The 25,334-nt window shown below is 35.2% G+C and overlaps 1 protein-coding gene across 9 annotated transcripts in view; it reads right to left on the bottom strand.

Moving 5' to 3' along the window:
- Positions 1-25,334, bottom strand: part of LOC149794253 (nephrin-like) — a 347,553-nt gene that overhangs the window by 159,075 nt on the left and 163,144 nt on the right. For 5 of the 9 annotated variants that reach the window (XM_089968389.1, XM_089968382.1, XM_089968380.1 and 2 more), the window contains one exon: positions 9,355-9,495. The gene's annotated coding sequence lies outside the window, so the exon portion shown is untranslated. Of the gene's footprint in view, positions 1-4,904; positions 5,130-5,156; positions 5,451-9,354; positions 9,496-25,334 lie in introns of those variants that run through there. The other 4 variants (XM_089968388.1, XM_089968384.1, XM_089968385.1 and 1 more) reach the window with 3 other exon arrangements.

The following is a 25,334-nucleotide window of genomic DNA, read 5'->3' on the forward strand; positions in this document are numbered from 1 at the left end:
CTGATCTTAAATAAAATATTAATTGTTATTTAAAATTCACTACTCATAAAATTTAACCAAAGACTGTTAATTCTTGAATGACAAGTGATCAGCACCTTGGTGTTTTCACAATACTTTCAGCCAAATATTATCAAATGCTAACAAATTTTACAATGGTGGCTGGGTACTGAACTGCGTCGAGAAAACAGTATGTCAGGTCTGATCATTACCAGCACAAGGGGGTAGTAGAAACTTTTTCCAAATGCAGCTCTTTCATTTTGACATTATAGTGCAACATTCATTCCAGTTTACACTGGATCATACATCTGGCTGGCCTCACCTAAAATTGTACATATACTTTAACACAGATTTTGTAATTTTTTTAACATGTATTTCCTGGAGAGGTTATGTAATGATCTTGCAAGGAATAACAATCCATGACCAAGCGAAATAAGCTAGCAAAATACAACACTTCAACATGAAAATCTAACCTGCAATTATGTATGCCATACCAAATTTCATTTGTCTACCTTGCTACACTGTGCTCACAAAATTGGTTTCAAAATAAATCTCCAAAAATTTACATAATCTGTATGCTATAGCCTGAAAAATCAATATATCAATACAAGTACAGGTGTATGCCAATCAAATTTTGCCAACAAAGCTTCTGTCCCCAAAAAAAAAATCAAAGTCCAGAAAGCTCACAATTGTGTAAACAATTTAAAAACTGCAGTAATGGCTTTAAATCCATCTACACATGAATAAAAACAAACCTATCAAATTTCATTTATCTGCCATTATTTGTGTTATAAAGGCTTTTGACCTTTGACTCCAAAAACTATATATGTTTCTTTCCAATTCAAAATGTAAACTATCCATACAGTCTGGATCCAGAAAGTGATGTTTAGCAAACGATATTGTGTGAAAACCATTTTTATTATTTTAGGCACAGTGACTTTAATTTAATTAAGAAATTGATAGGGTTCTTCCCTACACCATAAGCAAGTGATTCACAAAGTTTGGTAACTGTAGATGGTGGACAACAGTTATGGTGTAAAACCATTTTTCTTCTTTCATTCAAAGTGACCTGGGTCTGTGACCATTTGATCCCCAAAATTATTTGCTCTTCTTTCTATCTAAATAATTTCCACTGAAATAAAAACTATGTGATAAAAAGATTTATGAAACTCATTGAATAAATTCTATATTAAATCGTTACCCATTTGAGATCCTCCATTTGAGTGTTTACCACCATACCATTGCATGTGCACCAGTTGTCCAGTTTGTTTAGGGCACTCTGTAAAGAAATTTCAAGTTCATGCCTTGTGTTTTAGATGTCTGACAATGTTGTCATCTGCACAGAGATCTGTAGATGATATTGAGTCCCTTAGTAGAAGTGGTAGGTCCATAAAAAATAAAATAAACAGTAATGGACCTAGAATTGAGCCTTGTGGTTGTTGTAGGGTTTAACACCATTTTTCAGCACACGATAGGCTATATACATGGCGGCCAGTATTAATAGTGGAGGAAGAACCCAGGAAAACCCCGGAAAGAACCACCAACCCACGAGAAGCTATTGGCAAGCTTTCTCACATATCCACATTAGCCGAATCCAAGACTCAAACCCACACAGACAGAGGTGAGATGGCAGTGATCCGTAATGAAGAGCTCTTTAGACCACTCGGCCACTCGGGGCCCCTAGCCTTGTGGTATTTCATAACTAACTGTTCTATGTTCAGATAGAACATTATTTATTTGTGGTTGGTTTGCACTTGGGATGAATTTTGGATCATATTCCATGGAACTGAAGTTACTGTGCAGAAATAAAACAGACAGGCTAGGAATGGGGGTGGGGTAGATGAATGAACATCATAAAAATGTATAAACAAAATTTGAAAAATTGATGTATGTCATAGCCTGAAAATTAAGGTCATGTTTGATACTCATGACCATGATAAAGCATGTAAAATCTCTCATGGTTCAAAGTCCAGTAGTTTTAGTGCTATCATACAAACATGGTTTCAGAACACATGCATGGACTTGCAGACATAAGGGAAGACTTGTGGCAAAGCAATATCTGTGTGGTGTAACTTGAAAAAGTTCTGTCTCATAATATAATATTAACACAAGCAATGCTGTGTTCATAAATGTGGACCTGGACATATCTTGTATGGGTGCATTTTCAACTTCATAAAAAAAGACAATTTTACACTTTGATGCTAAGATTATACGACAAGTACATGTCAGTAAAAATCAGAGTTATGGACCTACCTTACACATGTTGCACCTGGCAGTCACTTAAAGGGAGGTAAAATTTTTTTACAGGTAATCATCAAATCTTGTTGTTGTTGTTGTTGGGTTTAACGCCATTTTTCAGCACAAGATAGGCTATACATGGCGGCCAGTATTAATGGTGGAGGAAGAAATCAGGAAAACCTCAGAAAGAACCACCGACCCACGAGAAGCTACTGGCAAACTTTTCTCACATCCCACATTGGCCAAATCCGAGACTCGAACCCATGCAGACAGAGGTGAGATGGCAGTGATCTGTAACGGAGAGTGCTTTAGACCACTTGGCCACTCGGGACCCCCATCAAATCTTGAAAGAAGCATATTCTAGTGCTCTGTAGGAAACAAGTATGATGGACATGGACTCCGAGCATCACCTGTGATTACACCAACTAGTTAAATTTTTATGCTCAGTGTGTGTGTGCATTCATGTCTACTCCCCAGGGATGTCATTGGGGGGGGAGGCATTCAACCACCCCTGAATTTGCATGTGCTGTAAAACTGGTGTAGTCTATATACAAAAATTAACAAGCCTGTCAAGCTTTGCACCCCCCACCCTCCCTCGGGATTTGCATGCGCTGTAAAATTGCTGTAGCATATATTCGAAAATTAACAAGCCTGTTAAGTCCCCTCTGACAAAATTGAAATGATGACCCTGCTATTACTATCTCCCAAATCTGTTATTTAGCCTGAGCCAGTGCATTGATATTTGCATGAATCGAGTTTTGTCGCCCACTCCGAATCAAGTTTTGCCCCCCTCCCACCAAAAGTTGAAATCATGTCCGTTACTCTCCAGTGCATACACTGGCTTGATTATAATTTGGTGGCTAATGTCAACATATCAGTGACCAGCGCTCAAGACAAGAGTTTAACTCACTGGGTATTTTACTCCCAAGTTTTAAACTTTTTTTAACTGGGGTATTCTGTGAGACTTCTGTTATGAAATACACTAAAGAAAGGTGTATTTTGGTGATTCCATTTTGTAAGTTTGACAATTAACAAGGTTACAGTGGCTTCTACAACAGAAAGCCTGAGTGGACGATTTACAGCAGGTCATAAATCGCTACAGATTTCCAAAGATCTTGTATACTTTTCACTTACTTTTTCATTTATATTTGATGAGGTTTTATTGCAATTATTACAACTGAAAAGGAATTTTTCATTCTAATTATTTAATGAGAATTTTTCATTGTAATTATTTAACTAAGAAGTCACAACCATGTCATTTAATATCCCAGAGTTCATAGCTCTACAAAATGTCTAGGCAAATGGTGGTGTCATATTAAGGACATCCAAAATATATATGTACAAGAGTTATAAAGTCTGTAAAGAACCAATTGATCAGTCAGGGAAGTACTCAAAAATTTGGCTTGCGCAAAATAATGACTTACTCTACCTTCACAGAAATATAAAAATTGATCATGCTAATGACATAACTGTAATGGTGTGAATATTTTCCATAATTGTATTCTGTAATTACCAACTGACACCTATCATATTTTATTCTCACACCATCCTGTTTGTTCATACCCTCTACCAATTTTAAAAACTGAAGGCATCAATGATATAAAAAATGCACAAAACTTCGTGACTTCATTCATCGATTTATAATTTTTAAGCAGATTGCTGCCATAAAGTCCGAAGCACTGGCAACTTGTTGGCGTGTCCTATCAAAAGGGAGTGTCTTTAAGAACTCCATCTCCATATTTGCTTTGGACAGTCTAATGTTTTCAAGCAACTGATGTGATGTAGTTCACCATCTTTGAAAATCTCAATAATTCCATAATTTGGGGATTTACCTCTGTTTAAGCATGTGTATATAAGAGTTCCTCCTAATTTGTTTCAGAAATATTAAAACTACACACTGCTAATAGTGGGACACAGACAACAGTTTTTACTGAAATAGACTATTATAGAAACCAGAACTGGCCAATGAGCAGTCTGTATGCTTGATTACATTAGAAGCTTCAGTTTATGTTGAAATGCCACTAATTCAAGTGTTAGGGACAACAATTAGGTTAGAAATAATAAATCAATGAATGAAATGAGTAAATTTTGTGCATGTTTTATATTCTTGATGCTTTTTATTCATAAAATCAGTAGTGGGATACAAACAAACAAGAGGGTATGCAAAGAATACTATAGTAGTGAATTATACAAGCATGACCAAAGCAATTAGAAAAAATACCTCCACAAGAAAGGATCATGTTTTCACTGAACAAAATCAGGAATATTCTCTACTCAATATCCTTTTCATTACAGAGAAAAAATGGTCAGCCTTAAAACAATCACTCAATCGGTCAAATGAATGGAAAATTCACTTAACCACTGAAAGTTTTTTGATGCCATTTTACGCTGTGCAAGTGAGTTTTTAACCCCTGATAATAATCATGTAATTTCTACTATGCAGAAATCATCAAACTGACAAAAGCAGAATATGTTAAGACTATCAATCAATCAATTTCTCAATGAAGCAACCAATCTCTTAACTTGACTGCACTGCACATTAAAAAAATCTATTAAATCAATCATTTAATCTTATCATTTACTCTACTGCATGAAGAGAAAAGTCTACTAATAATCAATTAATAATCAATCAATCAATCAATCAATCAATCAATCAATAAAAATCTTACCTTTAACTGTATAACATAAACTCACAAAAACATATACAATCCTTTGCACCTCAAGTCTTACTAAGAAGTTAAAGAAAAGTATTCACAATCAGGCTAACACTGGATCACAGCTAATTCCAAAATCCAACAGCATCCATTTTTCCAAGCTGCAAACATGGATGAAGTGCATACCTGAAGATCTGAACAAGTAAAGAATAAATGGAACAAATTCCAACGCTGTTTACAAGCCAGCTAGCTGCACTTGTTGCATACATGCATGATTCACCTCTGTACAATACAGAACATCAGTTCAGACTCTCCCATCCTTTCAACAGAAATACTTCCTCAGCTTGGCCAGCACTATCAATGCACACAACACAGTACAAGCTGGTACCACCCTCTTTTTCTGGGTTCCTTGATTCACATGCCACATAAAAAGAACTTAACCTCTAATTGGCTTTATTAGTAATTACTCTTCCTCTGCAATGAAGGAAATCACTTTGCCATCCAAAGAAAGGCTTGTAAAATTCTAATTTTAGAACATGCTGGATTTGGTAAATCCCATCTTCACCCTTGCACTGCACATGCACATGTGCTGATCAGTTTAAAACCGAATTATTACAAGGAGGAACAAAACTGAATCTAAGAATAGACTTACTATCTCTATCTCCCCCTCCACTCCTTGCTCATGCCAGATGTACTCTATTACCAAAACTGCCTCCCCATCACTTGCTGCAGCATCAACAAACCTGGCCAGATACAGGGGTCAGAGGTTAGCCTGGGTGCTAGTTTTGTGTATAGTTTACATGAAAGGGGAAATATTTGTTTTGATAAGAGCACTGATGATGCTAACATGGTCTTGGGGAGAGGTTTCAAGAAACTTCACATATGCAGTCCTATATATTACACTACATGGAAATATCATGTTAAGTAACAGCAACCATCTAATGACTTTTTATGGGACAGATGATTTATGAAAACAGCACATGGCAGGAAATGGGAGAAGAAATACAATTCATAAAAGGCATATATGTAACATTACATGAAAAGATACTACAAAGTACATGTAACAGCAATGCTCCTGATGGTTTTTCCTTCAACTTAATAAAGAAAACAATTTGGGACTGATACAAGGAAAATTAATGAAGTATTGAAAAATGAATTGCTAATACATGTATTGTGTTAAATTAAGTTTTGTATTAAGAAAAATTTGTGTTAAGAACAGGCAGAGTGATTGTGCCCTTTCTTAGACATCAAAATTTAATTTGACCTTGACCATTGATAAGGTTGTTGCTGATGACTAAATTGGACACTCTTTAATCACGGAGCGACATTGTTTTCCAACACTGTCTTTATAAGTATGACAGCACTGCAGATGACTTGGTTCTGTTTGATGTATATGACCTCAGCAATGTGGATTTTATCAGAAAAAGTTGGATTTGCTAAACATTCCATGTTTGATACAAATTATGAATATTCCTGGCAAAAAGTCAGAATTTCAGGATGCTGAACAAAATCAAAAGTTGCTTAGCATTGTTCTTATCAGCAAATTAATAAAAGGGCAACAGGAGAAAAGAATTCCCAGGATAACATGCCAAATGAACAAATAGGTTCTTGATCTGTGGAGAGATTGGGCCAAATACATGAATTCTGTGTCACAAACAATTTATGAGGATGGAATTATCCAAGAGGATATATATCTCAATAAAGTAACGACAAGCTTAATTACTGGATGCAAAGATTTATAATCAAGATAAGGTGAAAGGATGGTACCCCATTCCCTCCAAAAATCTTAATTCAAATAGTTCAAATAAATCTGCCAAATGTATGTGGGCACCTTATACATTTTTTAAAGATGAGCAGATCTTGCCGAACTCAGAAAAGCTTTAGACTAAATCATTGTGTAGAGAAAAAAACAATGTGACCCATGACTCATTTCGATGAGGTAAAAATGTAATATACGGTTTTTTTCCCCACTAAAACTGTCAAGGATTAAGCAATGCCATTCCTTTTTCAATGGAAAGGCTTTTCCATTTTGAGGTATCGAGGAACACTGTCGATTTGAGACAGGGCAATTTGAAATAGGATTTGTCCATGAAAACAACCATGTGTACTTCAATACCAATAGCTATAAATACTCTATACAATGGACTTGAGCAGTGACAAGTTTCATTACTGGCAGCTCAACAGTACCAGATGCCTTGTAAAACTGCATTTGATTTGTCATGGATTCCTCAAAAAGGTCCCCTTTACTAGAAATCTTCAGAAGGAATAAAAGGGACACATCAAAGGTTTGGTGTAAATACAATTAGAGTTAATCAATTGCATCAAATGGAAATTTTTATTTTGAAGCAAAAATAAACATTAAAAATTTAAATATTTCAGCCATTTTGATGTGTGTGTGTGTGTGTGTGTGTGTGTGTGTGTGAGAGAGAGAGAGAGAGAGAGAGATTTGGACTTTTAAAATAGCTTTAACAATATTATAGTCATATCACTTCGATGTCTGCAGCATGGCAGTTTATAGTGAAGTCTAACACTGGGACATCATGCCACAGACATGTAGCATCATATCCCACCCAGACACATTATCCTGACACCAGGCCGACCAATCCTAATAACTAACTTTTCAATGCTGAGCACCAAGCAAGGAAGCTACACATAAGATTTGTGCGAGTCTTTGGTATGACTTGGCTGGGGTTCAAACCTGTGACCTCCCACATCTGAGGCAGACACTCTAACCTCTTAGGCCAATGGAGTGGTCCAACCGTTTTTGGTGGTATTATGTTTTATTGCCCTCCATAACAGAGGAATTACGGATAAAGTCATGCAACAATCTTAGTAATAATGTTCACTCATATCAGTGAGAATGACATAAATCTTTACAAAGACATCAGCAAAGTACTGCCCTCTAACCCCAAAGAGGACAAAGAGACAGTTCAGACAAACTTGCAATAAACAACTACTGCGTAAAATAAGTTAAAGGAAACTCAACATTGTGATAAACCTGAAACTGATATAACACTGACAATATTCCCAGAGTAGTTAAGAAAGATCTACTAGTTAAAGGTTGTAAAAAAATTGTTATTTTGGATGTATAATTTTAAGAACGCAATACGTAAAATGATTTAAACCATTATTATTTTTTATAATTCAGATTCTCTCTTTTCTCTCATTGACAACAGCGCATTAGTTTGGACCCCTCTGATCTGGATTTCACCAGTACCTCATTACACCCAGCTACGTTTTGATTTAGCGGCAAATTCTAGAACTCAATTTTACCAGTGAAGCTGGTAGCCAATAAGCTGTTACATTCACAATCAAGTATAGTACCTGTTTGAACAAATAAAGATAAACAATTGGCTAACAATTTAAGTTATTTTCTAATCACTGTTACTGGTTATACTGAAGGAAAAATTTACTACCCTTTTTTAATGGCAAAGAGAATAATTCAATTTCATTCTACTCTAAATTCCTAAATCTGGAAAGGACTACCCTTGGAGGAAAAATGGATAAACTGACATTACAGTGGATTTACATATATTTCATATCTAATACTGATGCATCATCACATAATACTTCATCAGACCTGTACTACATCCTGATTTGCCAGCACACCATGCAATGGTAGATGTTGATTTGAGTCTAGGCTGCAGTTCATCAATTGGCATTTACTGTATTGAAGTTAACACAGTACAAGCAACACAGATTTTTTTGCATGAACGGTACTTGGATACTATGAAAGGCTGAATCAAATATGATTGGGGAACAACAAATAAAATAAAAAATCTACAATGTACAGAGTGTTCCACATTTTCGGTTTTTACTGATTTAAACACAATTATCAACCCCTACACACATGCACATTTGGTATGGGTACTTATTTTCTTAAACAATGATTCCTAACAAGACTGTTCCTTTTGGCAACTGTGAGATTAGAGCAGTTCTGTCCTGTAAACACAGAACAGACAACGGGCAGGGCGTTGGCTGATCAAACAGTGTTTAAAGTTCTCTGCCTATTTCACCATTTCCATTTGGTATGATGCCAAATCTATATAAAAAATCAACCCTTTAAATAAATAAGTAAACATGAGCCAAAATGTGTATATTCTTTTTTTTTCTTTTTTTAAATCATCATGTAATATTACTGATTTTTATTTTTGATACTTATAACCAGATTTCTTTCTGATTGTAATGTTTGGAAAATAAAACGAAAAATTCCAAGAATGTTTTATTCAGATAAACACCAAAAACACAGAACACTAAACGTACACTAGCTTGAGACTCTTGCAAACAATTGTTTTATTCAAAAGCTCTACATATATCAACCATTTCTCTATTCAGAGATGAAAACTGAGTAAACCACTAATTGCAGTACTGATATAATTTGAAAGTGATTCTCATCATAGCCAATTAAATAAATCTACATTTACAATTAAGGTATCCATTAATTAAGCCCTAATGTTCTACCAACCTGCAGTCATAAATCAAGGAACAGGTTAAAAGGCTGTCTCCAAGGAGTTCCTAACATTATTCCATGTTGCTGATGGGCTTAGAACACTGTATTCACTGCTGATGAGATTCAATCCCTCTGAGATTGTCAATAACACATGATCTGGAAAAGAAAAAGGCAATAGCATATTTTATTTAACATTAGATTAAATGCTGTCAACAAGAAATATGTTGTGTTTAACAGAGCATCAGCACACTCCTGGCTATATCCCACTATATACAAGTTTAGTAACCCTGGTAAAGGTAGAGCCTCGCTAAACTCTAAAAGAAAATAAACCCTCCCAAACAAAAGTAATCAGAAAAAAGATAAAATAAGTAAACATATTGTCAAATTCCAATAAAAAGGTTATATCAAATAAAGATACAGACTGAAAAATGAGTAAAATCCCAAAATAAGTAACATAAACGTTTGTTAAAATTACCATGACAAGGTATCAATGGAAACATTAATTTAAATTCTGGCCCTTCTTGAGTTAACATTGTCACACCATACATTTGCTAATCATCTTCTCAGTCAACAACTTACAAACTGTCTTACAACAACACATCATCACAGACTCTCTTTACAAACTGTCTTATGACACAGTACACACTGCTTACAAACTTAAGCAATATATCACAAACTGTTTACAAACTGTCTTACAGCACATCATCACACTGTTTACCACCTTACAGCAAATCATCACACTATTTACCATCTTACATCACATCATCACATTTTGCTGTCTTGTACACATCATCACTGTTTATTGTCTTACACACATCATCACACTGTTTACTGTCTTAGACACGTGATCACACTGTTTATTGTCTTACACACATCATCACACTGTTTATTGTCTTACACACATCATCACACTGTTTATTGTCTTACACACATCATGACACTGTTTACCATCTTACAGCACATCATCACACTATTTACCATCGTACAGCACATCATCAGTTTGCTGTCTTATAGGACATCATCACACTCTTTACTGTCTTACAGTACATCATCACACAATTTACCATCTTACAGCAAATCATCATACAGTTTACCATCTTACTGTCTTACACACATCATCACAGTTTACTATTTTACATCACATCATCACACTGTTTATTGTCTTAAAGCACATCATGACATTGTTTACCATCTTACATCACATCATGACACTGTCTGCCATATTATAGCACATTATGACACTGTTTGCTATCTTACAGTACAGCATCACACTGTTTGCCATCTTATAGCACATCATCACACTATTTACCATCTTACAGCACATCTCAGATTTTGCTGTCTTGTACACATCATCACACTGTTTATTGTCTTACACACATCATCACACTGTTTATTGTCTCAGACACATGATCACACTGTTTACTGTCTTACACACATTACACTGTTTATTATCTTATACACATCATCACATTGTATTGTGTCTTACACACATCATCACACTGTTTACCATCTTATAGCAAATCATCACACTGTTTACCATCTTACAGCACATCATCACACTTTTTACCATCATACAGCACATCATCACAGTTTGCTGTCTTATAGGACATCATCACTCTTTACTGTCTTACAGCACATCATCACACTATTTACCATCTTACAGCAAATCATCGCAGTTTACCATTTTACTGTCTTACACACATCATCACACTGTACTATCTTACATCACATCATCACACTGTTTATTGTCTTAAAGCACATCATGACACTGTTTGCCATCTTACAGCACATCATCACACTGTTTGCCATATTATAGCACATCATGACACTGTTTGCCTTCTTATAGCACATCATCACACTGTTTACCATCTCACAGGACATCATCATACTATTTATTATCTTACAGTACATCACAGTGTTTACTGTCTTACACACATCATCACAATGTTTACTGTCTTAGATCACATCATCACACTGTTTACTGTCTCACAGCACATCATCACACTGTTCACCATCTTACAGCACATCACAATTTACTGTCTTACATCACATCACACTGTTTACCATCTTACAGCACATCACAATTTACTGTCTTACATCACATCACACTGTTTACCATCTTACAGCACATCACAATTTACTGTCTTACATCACATTATCACACTATTTACCATCTTATAGCACATCACGCTGTTTATTGTCTTACACATATCATCACACTGAATACTGTCTTACATCACATCATCACACTGTTTACCATCTTACAGCACATCATCACACTGTTTACTGTCTTACATCACATCATCACACTGTTTACCATCTTACAGCACATCATCACACTGTTTGCTTTCTTACAGCACATCATCACACTGTTTACTGTCTTACAGCACATCATCATAATATTTACCATCTTACAACACATCACACTGTTTACTGTTTTACACACATCATCACATTGTTTACCATCTTATAGCACATCATCACACTGTTTACAGTCTTACATCATATCATCACACTGTTTACCATCTTACACACATCATCACACTGTGTACTGTCTTACACACATCATCACACTGTTTACCATCTTACACACATCATCACACTGTGTACTGTCTTACACACATCATCACACTGTTTATTGTCTTAAAGCGCATCATGACACTGCTTACCATCTTACAGCACATCATCACACTGTTTGCCGTATCAAAGCACATCATGAAACTGTTTGCCATCTTACAGCACAGCATCACACTATTTACTGTCTTACATCACATCATCACAGTTTATTGTCTTAAAGCACATCATGACACTGCTTACCATCTTACAGCACATTATCACACTGTTTGCCGTATCAAAGCACATCATGAAACTGTTTGCCATCTTAGAGCACAGCATCACACTGTTTGCCATCTTATAGCACATCATCACACTATTTACTGTCTTACATCACATCATCACACTGTTTACCATCTTACAGGACATTATCATACTATTTACCATCTTACAATACATTACAGTGTTTACTGTCTTACACACATCGTCACACTGTTTACCATCTTACAGCACATCTCACTGTTTACTGTCTTACATCACATCATCACACTGTTTACTGTCTAACACACATCATCAAACTATTTTCAGTCTTATAGCACATCATCACACTGTTTACCATCTTATAGCACATGATCACACTGTTTGCCATATCATAGCACATCATGACACTGTTTGCCATCTTACAGCACATCATCACAGTTTACTGTCTTACACATCATCACAATGTTTAAGTCTTAGATCACATCATCACACTGTTTACTGTCTAACACACATCATCAAACTATTTTCAGTCTTATAGCACATCATCACACTGTTTACCATCTTATAACACATCATCACACTGTTTGCTGTCTTACTGCACATCATCACACTGTTTACCGTCTTGCAGCACATCATCACACTGTTTAGTGTCTTACACATATCATCACACTGTTTACTGTCTTACAGCACAACATCATCGAATCTACCGTCTTACAACAATTCATCACACTGTTTACAAAAATGTCTTGCAATAACACGACACACTCTGCTCACTTGTCCTTTAGATGAACATTCATCTTTCAGTTTGTTTTCTTCTTGCATTATAACTTGGGCATTTAAGAGAAAATCTTATATCAATACACAATTTAGAACAAAATCACACCTGCCAAATATAATATTTTTTTTAGTTTTGTCTATGATATGGATGCATATCCCTATATGAATCACTGACTATTGGACAGCAGAATTTCTGCCACACACATTTATAAATATTACTCTCATGGATCATTTAATGTTGCTTTTCCCCAAGTATTTTTTATAATGCACAGGGGACAGTATAAACAACGTTCATCAGAAAAGTTGGTATCACACTATCACTTCAACCTTTCTTCGTTCATCTCCCCCCCCCCCCCCCCATGTCAGTGTAAACTTCAAAGGGGCAACATTCCAACTCATTGAAATTGACTGGAGTATCTTAACACGGTCCATAGAAAGTAAACATCTGAGCTACCACCCTAACTGCTTGGTAGGAACCTATGTCAAATTATCATTTTTTCAAAGGGAAATTGTTATGCACCATTGTTCACAGATTCTGAGCTGTCTAAATCTGACGAAAGGAATTATTTCTTTGGGAAAAATTAGGCACCACTGCCTATGACTGGGCAGAATAAAAGTAAGGCGTACACATTAGAAGTTATCCGAGTTTAAAGTGACGAACTAATTCTAAATTCTTTAGTCTGATATTTTCTGAAAGAGGAAAGTAGTCTTGACTCCAAGGAAGCCTAAAGAGAATAGTGCTTTCCTCATTAAACAAGAAAGGGATCAGGTAGCCATCTTGTAAAAAGAAAGACAGGTTTTAGTGCTAGGACGCACAAGTTCTGAAAGATAACAGTAATAAGCTTTCTGGGAGTGAGACAAGACAGACTGAAGACAGAAGTCCAAGGAAAAAGAAGGACGATGTCAGAATAAAAAGACCAGGAAGTTTATGAAGGGGCAAAGCATAGAGCTTAGGAAGTTGATGAACTAGGAGGACATTGATACACGGTCAATGAAGGAAGGTGATGCAACTCAGTTGCGGACATTGCCCTCTTTTCACCTCTCGTTATGATGATGAAATAAATCCAAACTGAACACTCCTGTCAAATTCTATTGACATAATCTAACCTGAATTGGATTTGCCATTATTAATTTGTTCTGATTTAAAAAAAAATATTTTCTTGTCAAAGGGAAATCGTATTGCTTTATTTCATCCCAGCATTCTTGCTCAGTTCTCTGTTGAAATTCTATTCTTCTTTCACTCCTGCCGGGCTATAATATCAAGGGAGGTCATCCTCTAGATAATGCCTGCCAAATCCAATTAACCACCCCTCTTACTAAGAGGGCGACATTACAGTCTACAACAACAGTATAATGTCTTTCTAATTATTAAGTTACAGTTATTCTTTAAACTAAAGATATGCTGTTAAGCAGAATTCAGTTTGCAATGACCAATTTTTGTCTTAGCAGTTAAAGTCAAGGAGTCTATGCATGTCCTATGCCATCATCTTTCTTGTATCATATGGAAACCAAATGTTGAGTTTATAAGAAAGCCTCAAGACTTAATTAAATAGGTACAAAATCATTAAGATCAGCTGCATCATTTATTTCAGACAGAGGGGTTTTGGGTGGCCGAGTGGTCTAGGGTGCCCGTCTTTACAGATCACAGACATCTTACCTCTGTCCAAGTAGATTTGAGTGTCAGTCTCTGCCAATATGGGTGTGTGAGAAAACTAGCCAGCAGCTTCACATAGGTGGGATGTTCCTGGGTTCATCCTCCACTATATATACTGGTCGCTTGGTATAGCGTAATATGTGCTAAAAAATGGTGTTTAACCCGCATCAATAAATGTCAGAGAACACATCATTAAATCAGCAACTGTATCCAAAGCATGGAAAAATGCAAATGTTAAATTAGTCCTCAACTCTAGTCCTAACAAAGATGGAAATAACTATGTAACATAGAAATGAAAAAACCAAGAGATGGGATCAAGAAAAAACTGTGCAAAAGCCCCTAAAGGAATGTTCTTTCAATTCCTATAAGGAATCTTTCAAATTTTTACAATGTTATGATCTCACTACTTGGAATGCTGAAGTAGAAAATATTGAACTTTGCAGATTTAATTATCAATGCTGAAAAATGATCTCCAAGAAAAAAGCTGACCAGGCAACTTCCTGAAGATAAAAGCATCCTGTTTGCAGTATTTCAAGAGGATTTGTGCCACTAATTTGCAAGTCTGGACCAATGATGAGGGACCGATAAATTAGGGATTCAATTTAGTTCAAACTGCACTAATCATTTCAAATCAGCTTGAAATAATTCATTTTCTCAGACATTATTTTATTCAAAAGCAGCTGGCAGATGGTATTCTCCAATTCTATTATGCAATAATATGTCTGGACATATACAATTACAAGTCAATTCACGGAGTTTTCTTTCAACTGTTGTCATTTATTTCCAAGCCAATTGCACCAGGCACATTCTTTTGTCTGCAGCTACCAGTAACAGAATAGGGGTTTCATGATGCATTGAGTCTTGTTCCATTGTGAACCTTCATGGTACGATGTACCTCTAGGTCTTGGAAAACATCATGCTGTGATGTACCCCATCACATTTTAAACCATAATGCTATAATGTACCCCTGCACTTAACCATCATGCTGTGATATACCCTGCACATTTTAAACCATAATTCTATAATGTACCCCTGCACTTAACCATCATGCTGTGATATACCCCTGCACATTTTAAACCATAATTCTATAATGTACCCCTGCACTTATAATCATGCTGTGATGTACCCCTGTACATTTTAAACCATCATGCTATAACGTACCCCTGCACTTAACCATCATGTTGTGATGTACCCATGCACTTATAATCATGCTGTGATGTACCCCTGCACATTTTGAACCATCATGCTATAACATACCCCTGCATTTAACCATCATGTTGTGATGTACCCATGCACTTATAATCATGCTGTCATGTACCCCTGCATGTTTTAAACCATAATGCTATAATGTAACCCTGCACTTAACTATTATCATGCTGTGATGTACCCCTGCACTTTGTAAACTATCATGCTATAATGTATAATGTTCAGCGTCGCTCTTTATAACAGCCGTGCACACAACCAATGCTAAACAGAGAAAGGGGCTGTTACAACCTGCCACACATTTGGGACAATGTTAACATCACTCACCATTTCATCAACCTTCATGTTAGCCTTCTCAATACTGTTTGAGTATGTGACTGAACAGTTAAAACAATGTGAAATATGTACCCCTAGGTTTTAAGTATGTGACTTAAACAACTCTAATTAACACTCCATCTTCAAAGGATACCTGTGTATCACCACTTGCTAATGCAGACAAGACAATAAAGCCATGTCACTGACAATATAAACTTTTTTCATGGCATCAACAGTAAAAGAAACTTTGTTTCTCTACTGATCAAATTTAAAACTTCTAATAAATTCTAAACATTAGTGCTCTGAAAAAAGGATTGTGTTTTGATGCAAAGGTGTTATGATGATCCAAGATATCTGCAAACCTTAAAAATTTAAGCATATAGTAATAATGTAATCAATGCAATCAAAACAGAAAGTGTATGGTTTTCAAAACCTTGACCACACTTACTATGATACCACCATCACTGCCACACAAGTGATTATCCCTAGGTCTTACAATTCACATGTGAGACATAAAGGCAGTTCTAAAGATCTATACAAGGACAACACAGACTGAAACCAATTTTGGTACAAGGTTTCACATTACAGAGAAAATCTGGACAAAGATATAACATGTACTCAACTGATAGAGCTTGCATAGTTATTACACATGTATAAAATCAAAACAATGTAGGTTCACAAATTATGATGATATCAATTCCATATTTCCTATTTTGGTCCAGCACAGGTGACTTGCCATAAAATGGTACTGGGCACTGTAACAGACATATAACTATGCTTATGCTGCATCAGTACTGTCAGTTGTATTTAACTCATCCAATCGCGTGCGTGCGTGTGTGCGTGCGTGCGTGTGTGTGTGTGAGACAGAGAGAGAGAGAGAGCATGCTCTTCACCAACCCCCTTTAACAGCCTATCATGTGCTGAAAAATGGTGTTAAACAACACAAAACCAGCATAAACTATCTTAGTAATTATATGTATAAACAAATGTTACAGCTACAAAATTCTAAAAGCTGGGGAATGTAGACTCATTTGAAAATGTATGCACATCTCAGTCCTTAACAGGTCAATATATGCCAGGGTGATGTCACCAGAATGTTAATTCAGTTGTCTCTAAGTACTTTGATAGAGTTAATAAGGTACCATATCACCATATTGACTCTATCTTGAGTATCTGATTAGCAAAACCACTGAAAACTGTCAAAATACATTACAATTAAACACAGAATAAAACATTGAAAAGGAGTTTAAATATCAGATTTTCCTTTTAAGATGACAGGGGTCAAATTCTATTATTATTTTGTGCCAAACAATAATACCTTTGGTCCCTGTTTGACCCGGAATTTCATGCTCTACAAATGCATTATATTTGTGGGGGCATCTGTGTTACACTGATACATATTTAGTTGCACGAATTAAAACAAGCACAATGAAATTTATCAGACCCAAATTTTAACATATTTCATAACTTCTTGCAATCAATAACAACTCAGATACTTGTATTAACATACCATCAAAACAACACCTTTTCCTTTATCCATACTTATGAGCGCCAATCATGTCAATGTACCGTGATAACCTTTTATTTCAATAAGACATATAAACTCCACTCCTACCTGGGAGGTACAAGTGCACTATATTTATGGTTCTTTTATTGCGGTTTGAAATTTAACTGCAATGTGAGCATGATAAGGCATACTGACATATCTACTAACCGTCTTGTACAGGTATGACTAAATCTAAATACAGTATAACCTGTCTAGAAATACCACCTTCACCAAAAAATAATGGTCTCTAAAGATAGGCAATAAAACTATGATCAATAATGTGTGTGTGTGTGTGTGTTTGTATTTTCAAAGTAGCATTAAAAAAATTCACTCAAATTGCTATGATGTCTGCAGTGTGAAAGTTTAAATACACACTAAAATAAGTTTAGTGGTATTGGATTGGTTCTTCTTTAAAAAAGTTACTTATTACTTTTTCTAAAAGTCACAGCAGCACAGCTGGTACTTAGTTTTCACTTATTTTTTATGATCTAGCCAATAAGATGTTCAGACAGTGCTGATAAAACCATCCAACCAACTCTGTACCAGAATTCTCTGATTATACCAAATGAAACAAGAAAAGATATGCAACAAAAATTTTATAAGGGCGATTTTGAATCTGGAGTCTTGACAATCAATTAAAAACAGTTGGATCTGAGGATTAGGGTATTTTCTGCTTTATTTCCTGTGGTTTTAATTAAATTCCTAATCAGCTTATGTTTTAATCAATGTCAGTCCATTTTTCACAATTATCATGGCTGTCTGGCTCTGACCAGACTCTTTCAGACAAGAGAATACCATACCTATCTGTATGTGAGTGATAAAAACATATGAATCAATTCAATCCTATGCTATGAAAATTCAGCATTTAATCCATGACAAGCTGCCTTGTTAAAATGTAAAAATAATGATATATAGTATTTCTCCTAAGATAAACAAAATCTTGCCCAATTTTTTAATTTTCTTTTTAACACGACTTTTAGCACTGATAGAATGTTTCTTTCATGAAAATATCACATGAAAAAAGAAAAAGAGAAAAGAATATCAGAAAGGTTTTATGGTATATTATAACTGGGGTTAGGGGTCAACAGACTGGAGGTGATAAACCAATTTCAAAGGTTTGAATGATGCATCTTAACCAAGTGTCTGCAAATTTTTGGTTAAATTGTGGCTTTCATGTTGAGTGCAAATTTAGAGGCTTTGAAGATTGTTCTAGTCATTGTGAAATTGGTGAATTTTTAAAGTACTTTTGGACATTAAATATGATAATTTCAGATTTTGGTGATATGCTATGAAATCCATTTGGACAATGATAATCTGAATGTGTATGTGTTTGTGTGTTTTTAGATTTAACACTGCGTTAACAATTTTAGTCATAATGCTACTTAAGTGTGCAGTGTAGCAGTTTATAGCAATGACTCGCACTGGGTCATCATGCGACCAACATGTAGCATCATGTCCCACCCAGTCACATTATCCTGACACTGGGCTGACCAACCCTAACAATAACCTCTTAATGCTGAATGCCATGCGAGGCAGCTGCATGTACCATTTTATAAGTCTTTGATTTGACTCGGCCAAGGTTTCAACCTGCAACCTTCCACATCCAAGGTGGACATTGTAACTACTTAGGCCACCGGAGCCATCAAATCTGAATGTAAGATGTTTCGGAATAAGATAAGCCTGCCTTTCACTCAGTTTCTTAAAAACAGGGATTTTGCACGCTGACAAGTTTCTTGTTGAATTTTTGTGGATTTCTGGGTAAAAATCATGGATTTTTCATATACAGTTCTGCAAAGCTATTTTCTTGATTTATAATAATCAACTTTGCTTGCATTGATTAAATTGTTAATAGCAGAACGTTACATATTGTTTCAAAAGTAATCAAAATATTGTGGTGATATACTGATTAATCATGTGATCTGCCTTATTCAGTGCAAGAAAACAGATGAAGTAACAGTGGACAGCATTATACATCTTTCTTGATAATACATACTCAAGATATGTGGGTATGTGAGAAGGCTTGCCAGTAGCTTCCCGTGGGTCAGTGGTTCTTCCCGGCTTCTTCCTCCACCATTAATACTGGCCGCCAAGCATAGCCTATTGTGTGCTGAAAAATGGCGTTAAACCCCACAATAACATACTCAAGATAGTTCATTAAGCACGGTCCCATTTATATATGTAAGCTTCAAAACTAATGAGCTTCAAAATATGGTCTCATCACTGGCCAGCATGCTGGGTTCATGACTGAAATAGTGTAGGTTCAAAATCCTAACGTCGGATCTGTCCAGCGCAGGCTACTGTGGTGTCTTGGGCAAATCACTTTACTCAGACTGCCTCTACACGAAATAACCTACATTTGTTGCTGTGTTATAAAACACCCAAACCAAGCCAAATATCTTGTACATACATATATATATATAATAATCATAAGTGATGTCGCTCTTTGACTCCTGAGAAATACAAAATGTTTGATTGCACATTTTAGCAAGTCTCATCGTCATATTCATCAAAACGAAGGTACAGGGTGCAGGCAGCATACTTAATTTGACTTTGCCAAATTATCACAAAACAGTTCAATGATTTTCAATCACCTCTAGGGTAATATTAGTTCTGTAGCCAGATATCAGCTCAGCTGCCCATCTCAAAATGTTGGGGCTGATTGACTTTAATTAGGTTTTATCACAGTGATCCTCTGACAAATTTGTTCCTGCACTTGAGGAATGGCAACTGTCCAGACTTGTCAGTGTATTAATGGGAAAGTCTTCAATTTGAAATAAATCAAGCCAGTTTTTCTCAAGGAAATCTCAGTCTAGGATTACACCTCTGGTCCCTAGATATGGAAGGATCAAATATGGCTTGTTAAACTGGAGTAAAACATCTACTTGATGAACAGTAAAACTTTCCTAATCCTGATGCTATATAACCATACCTCTTCTGCAGACTGGCATATGAGAATATCTTAATCATTTCACCTTAAATAACACAGCAATACTCAACTCAAGAACAAGACTCAAACAGGTTAGATAGGTTCTTGGGGCACAACAGAAAAAAACTGCAAAGACACGCCATGGTTGCTGCCACAGGCCAGAACCAAGATGAGAAAAGCAAATAGAACATTTTTATATTCCTGGTAGATTCCCAAGATAAACATTCATCATACCTACAATGAAATGATGCTTCTTTCAGAACCTATTTTATTTCAGGCCAACAACTATTGGAGTAATTAGTAATCCCTTTAAAATAGTTAAGCTCCATTCTAAAAGTAGCTGGTGTTGGGAGGCATGACAGTCAGTAATTTTGAGGTCTCAACAGAAGCCACTTACCCTTTCCTTTCTGTTAGAAAAATATGCCCCAAATATATACAACCTATCATCTTTAGAAATATCACAGTCCCATGTACAATTTGCAGTCAAATAAACAAACTCATTATATATATATATATATATATATATATATATATATATATATATATATATATATATATATATATAATTGTATGACTAACCTTTGTGTGTGAAATAGTGAAATAATACCAGTCAGTCCTGTAACAATAATGGTAACTTAAAAAGAAATCTTATGTAGGACATACACGTTGTTTTTGGTATGGCAGGTAAAAGCAGAGGTATAAACCAAATACATTATGTATGTTGGATTGCACTATGAAGTTTTAAGCTTTTGTTTACTACTGTTGACAGTCCTTGTCTTAAATGGCTAATATAATTTTTTTCCTGATGTTTTTTAATTTGTAAAGTGTTTTACATAAAATGAAGCATACTCTTCTTATTTGGCAGGTACATTTTATACTACATTTGGTGATGATCATTTTCTTGTGCCCTCCACCACATTTTAATACAGTCCATCTGTTTGTCTGTTACCTATATGGTTTCTGCACAAGTTTAGTACTCCACCATCAAAAGTTAGAAAACTTAGTGGGTGGCTTGAATTTTTGTTAAGAAAGAGTCCTATTGAGTTCTAATGCTTAGAGGTCAAAGGTCAGAGCCACTATGACTACAAGACAGAAAAAATTTGCATACAATAACCTGAACTCTCCATCATGTGCAGTCACCTAACTTGATGGTAAGGAAGAACCCTATCAATTTCAAAAGTCAAAGGTCAGGGCCGCTATGACTGAAAGAAGAACAACAGTTTCTGCACAGTAACTCAAGTTCTAAAACATTCTACAGTTACCAAACTTTGTGGATATCATGCACTTGAGGTAATGATGAAGACTTGATTTCAGAGATCTAAAGTCACTGACTGAAAGAAGAAATATTAGATCCACACAGTAACATTAGATCTGAAACAATCTTTTTGGATGGCTTGCATCTGGGGTAAGGAATAATCCTATTAATTTTGGCATTTAAAGCGCAGATATCAAAGTCAGAATGAAGAAAAATGAAAAAATGGCAAAAATTTTCAGTAATCTACACTGAGGTCACTTAAGCATGGGGTGAGTATATAATATTCATTTTACTGAACATTATTAATGTTACAATTTGAAAACTGATCAGTTGAATACAATTTTTTTAATATACCTTCACTCTGATCTATTCAACAGATAATCAATAGTGTGTATGTGTCTGTGTGCATGTAAATGCACTTCAGTACACAAAAAATAAATTTACTGTTAGTTACTACATCCGTTCTGTGATATATTGACAATATTCAGGCACATTACAAAGTTCTCTCATTCTCTCTTTACAGTAATCTGAACATAATGGACACCTCTTACATAAACTGAATTATGCAGAAAGATAAGTTACAATTTATAAGGGTGCAAAAAATTTGTAGATGTTCTTGCAGCACATTTTGGTCATGGTCAGCATGACACATTACAATTCACTTTGGTTTATGGGCTAGACTGGCAATACATTGTTACCTGTGAAGGATGGGATAAGGTCTGTTTGGGAGCATGATTGCATTTTAATTAGAGTCTGTTCAGATAGGAGAGACAGATAGGAAAGATGTTAGTGTAAGGTTATGTAGCAGAAAATGACAAAGTTGAGACAAGCCAGAGACAAATTTTGGGAAATCTTGGGCCATTTGAAATAACTGTCATAAAATGAAATTCTCCAGACTGGTTATTAATAGAGGTGGAATAGAGAGAATTATTCCAGATTCAATGGGCATGTTAAATTTTTGGTGGTTAGAGAAAGCTAATCCTGACTAGCTAAGCAAAGCTAAACAAGGGGTATGTGTTTCTCAGCAAAGCTAAACAAGGGGTATGTGTTTCTCAGCAAAGCTAAACAAGAGGTATGTGTTTCTCAGCAAAGCTAAACAAGGGTTATGTGATTTTAAGCAAAGCTAAACAAGGGGTATGTGTTTCTAAGCAAAGCTAAACAAGGGGTATGTGTTTCTAAGCAAAGCTAAACAAGAGATATGTGTTTCTAAGCAAAGATAAACAAGGGGTATGTGTTTCTAAGCAAAGATAAACAAGGGGTATGTGTTTCTAAGCAAAGGTAAACAAGGGGTATGTGTTTCTAAGCAAAGCTAAATAAGGGGTATGTGTTTCCCCAGACAAAATTCAATGTTTTAATTTCCTTTCCAAAATTTATCAGTCTAAGTTTTTCTGCCAGAAAGAAAGTCTGAGGGACTCTAAGGAGATAAACAAGTATTTTTTCTCATTTAATAAATTGTCCAAGGGAAAGTCTGGATGAATTTGAGAGACCTTGAACCAGAGAGAGATTCAACTGCATTGAAAGAGTGAGTATCAAAAGAACACAATGGTATTGCCTCAATCACATACAATATTCTCACTGATGTAAAAAATTTAATTATTTGTTGAATTTATTTATTATATATATTCATACTTCCAATTTTTCTTTTCTTGTTGAAGTTAATCATGCATTCATTGTCTTGAATAAGAGTCAAGTATTGTATAAATGCCATACAATATTTCAATGATATGAATGCGTTCAGATGAATGGTTTGTATTTAACAGAAAAATTATGTATTGTAGGAATTTCATGCATTACTTTGATACGAATTGTAAGAATTTATTTATCTGTCTTAAATCATATGTTATCATGTATGTTAACAATTGATTTTACTATGTCTATGTCAGTGAATTGCTAGTAAGCGAGTAATGTAGTAAACGAAAAGACACAAAGTCCATTAATTCATTTATGTAATTAAGTTGTGAATTCTCAAGGAAAATTGTTGTGTATTGACCAACATCATTCAGTTAGTAATTTACAGCCCACAATAGGATGTAACTGACATCAAAAGATCTAGTTATATCATGGTTCCAGTTAGAAATGCATCTAGCAGTTAGGAAAAAGACACCAATTTCATGTTAATTCAACTGTGTATCAGTGTCATGTTACAAAGTGACCACATTAGCCTTAGTTCTGTTGAGTTATGATAAGATGATACCTGACATAAAAAGTGTGAGAATATTGTTCGATGTCAGGAAAAAAAAACCTGACAAATATTTAGGTTGCATATTTCTTTTATTTGAATGGGAAAAATAGTTCCACTCCTGTACAAATCAGTGGGAAGGATTGCAGACTACAACCAAAGTTACGATTAATGACCCAAAAGAGAGAGAGAGAGAGAGGAGAGAGAAAATATGGCAATGCTGACCTGTCACCTACAGTGATTTAGAAAGGACAGGAAGCAACCAGGTTATGCTGACATGCTAGCAATCTGAGTTCAGTCAATACTATAATAAAATTTGTTTTACCTGTATAACAGAATGGCTAATTGCATTTTGCATAAATTGTGTACTTCTATTTCTAGGATAAAGTGTATCATTCAAATGTCATGTTCAGTTTCTTTGTTTATGTATCTGATGAAATTGTTATATTTTACACACAGGGGCTTCTGTTGTTCTATTCCATATCTCTGCTCAAATCTCCATTTTTTTCCATCTGTTAATTTCAAAATTTATTTTATTGTTTGCTTGATCCATACAATAACACTGTGTCCATCATCTCCTAGATAACCATAATATGTTGGGGATCATATCACTTCACTACCACACACAATTTAAAAAGTATAAAGACTGTTTAACTTTTAATTTTCTAAATACACATCTGGTTTTTAGAGTTGTGTATAAAGGTCTGTCTCCTAAAACAAGAACTAATAGTTGAAAAGTACCAGGAAACTTGCTATTATAAATATTATCATGGTTTCCTTTATTCTTATTTATTCTAAGGACCAAAATAGTTTATTCGGATGGGGAAGGAGTCTATGATCTTCTTTCCAAACTAGATTTTTTTTTCTTTTATCTAAAAATGAAATTTTTACAATGATTATGATTGATAGTATTGTTTTTTTATTCTAAAAGTCAGAAGTATTTTCTTTAAGCTGTTTGGAAACTGAATATTTTAGTGTTTAAATCTAAGGCCTAAATTCACCACTTTAATTATTAGTCTTTTAGATCATTTTTTCTACTCAATACTTGCTTTCTTTGTACTCGATATTCTCTTTTCTGGGTGATATTTCATTTTTCTCTATTTGATACTCGCTTTTTTCTATGCAATAATCACACACATTGTGATCCAAAAACATCGACCACACTAATAGTGAGGGCTTGAGTTACCAAAGTACCTCAGAAAAATTAAGGGAATGCTAATCCTACTGAACATCGAGAAAAGTCAAACAGAGGGGGGACAGGACTGTTTAAAGGATAAAACCTTATTTTATAAACACAGGGATAATTTTCCATAAAGAGCATTGGAG

Source organism: Sinohyriopsis cumingii, chromosome 8 (assembly GCF_028554795.1).
Source record: "Sinohyriopsis cumingii isolate HCF-2022 chromosome 8, ASM2855479v2, whole genome shotgun sequence".
In the NCBI taxonomy this organism is placed as follows: Eukaryota; Metazoa; Mollusca; class Bivalvia; order Unionida; family Unionidae; genus Sinohyriopsis; species Sinohyriopsis cumingii.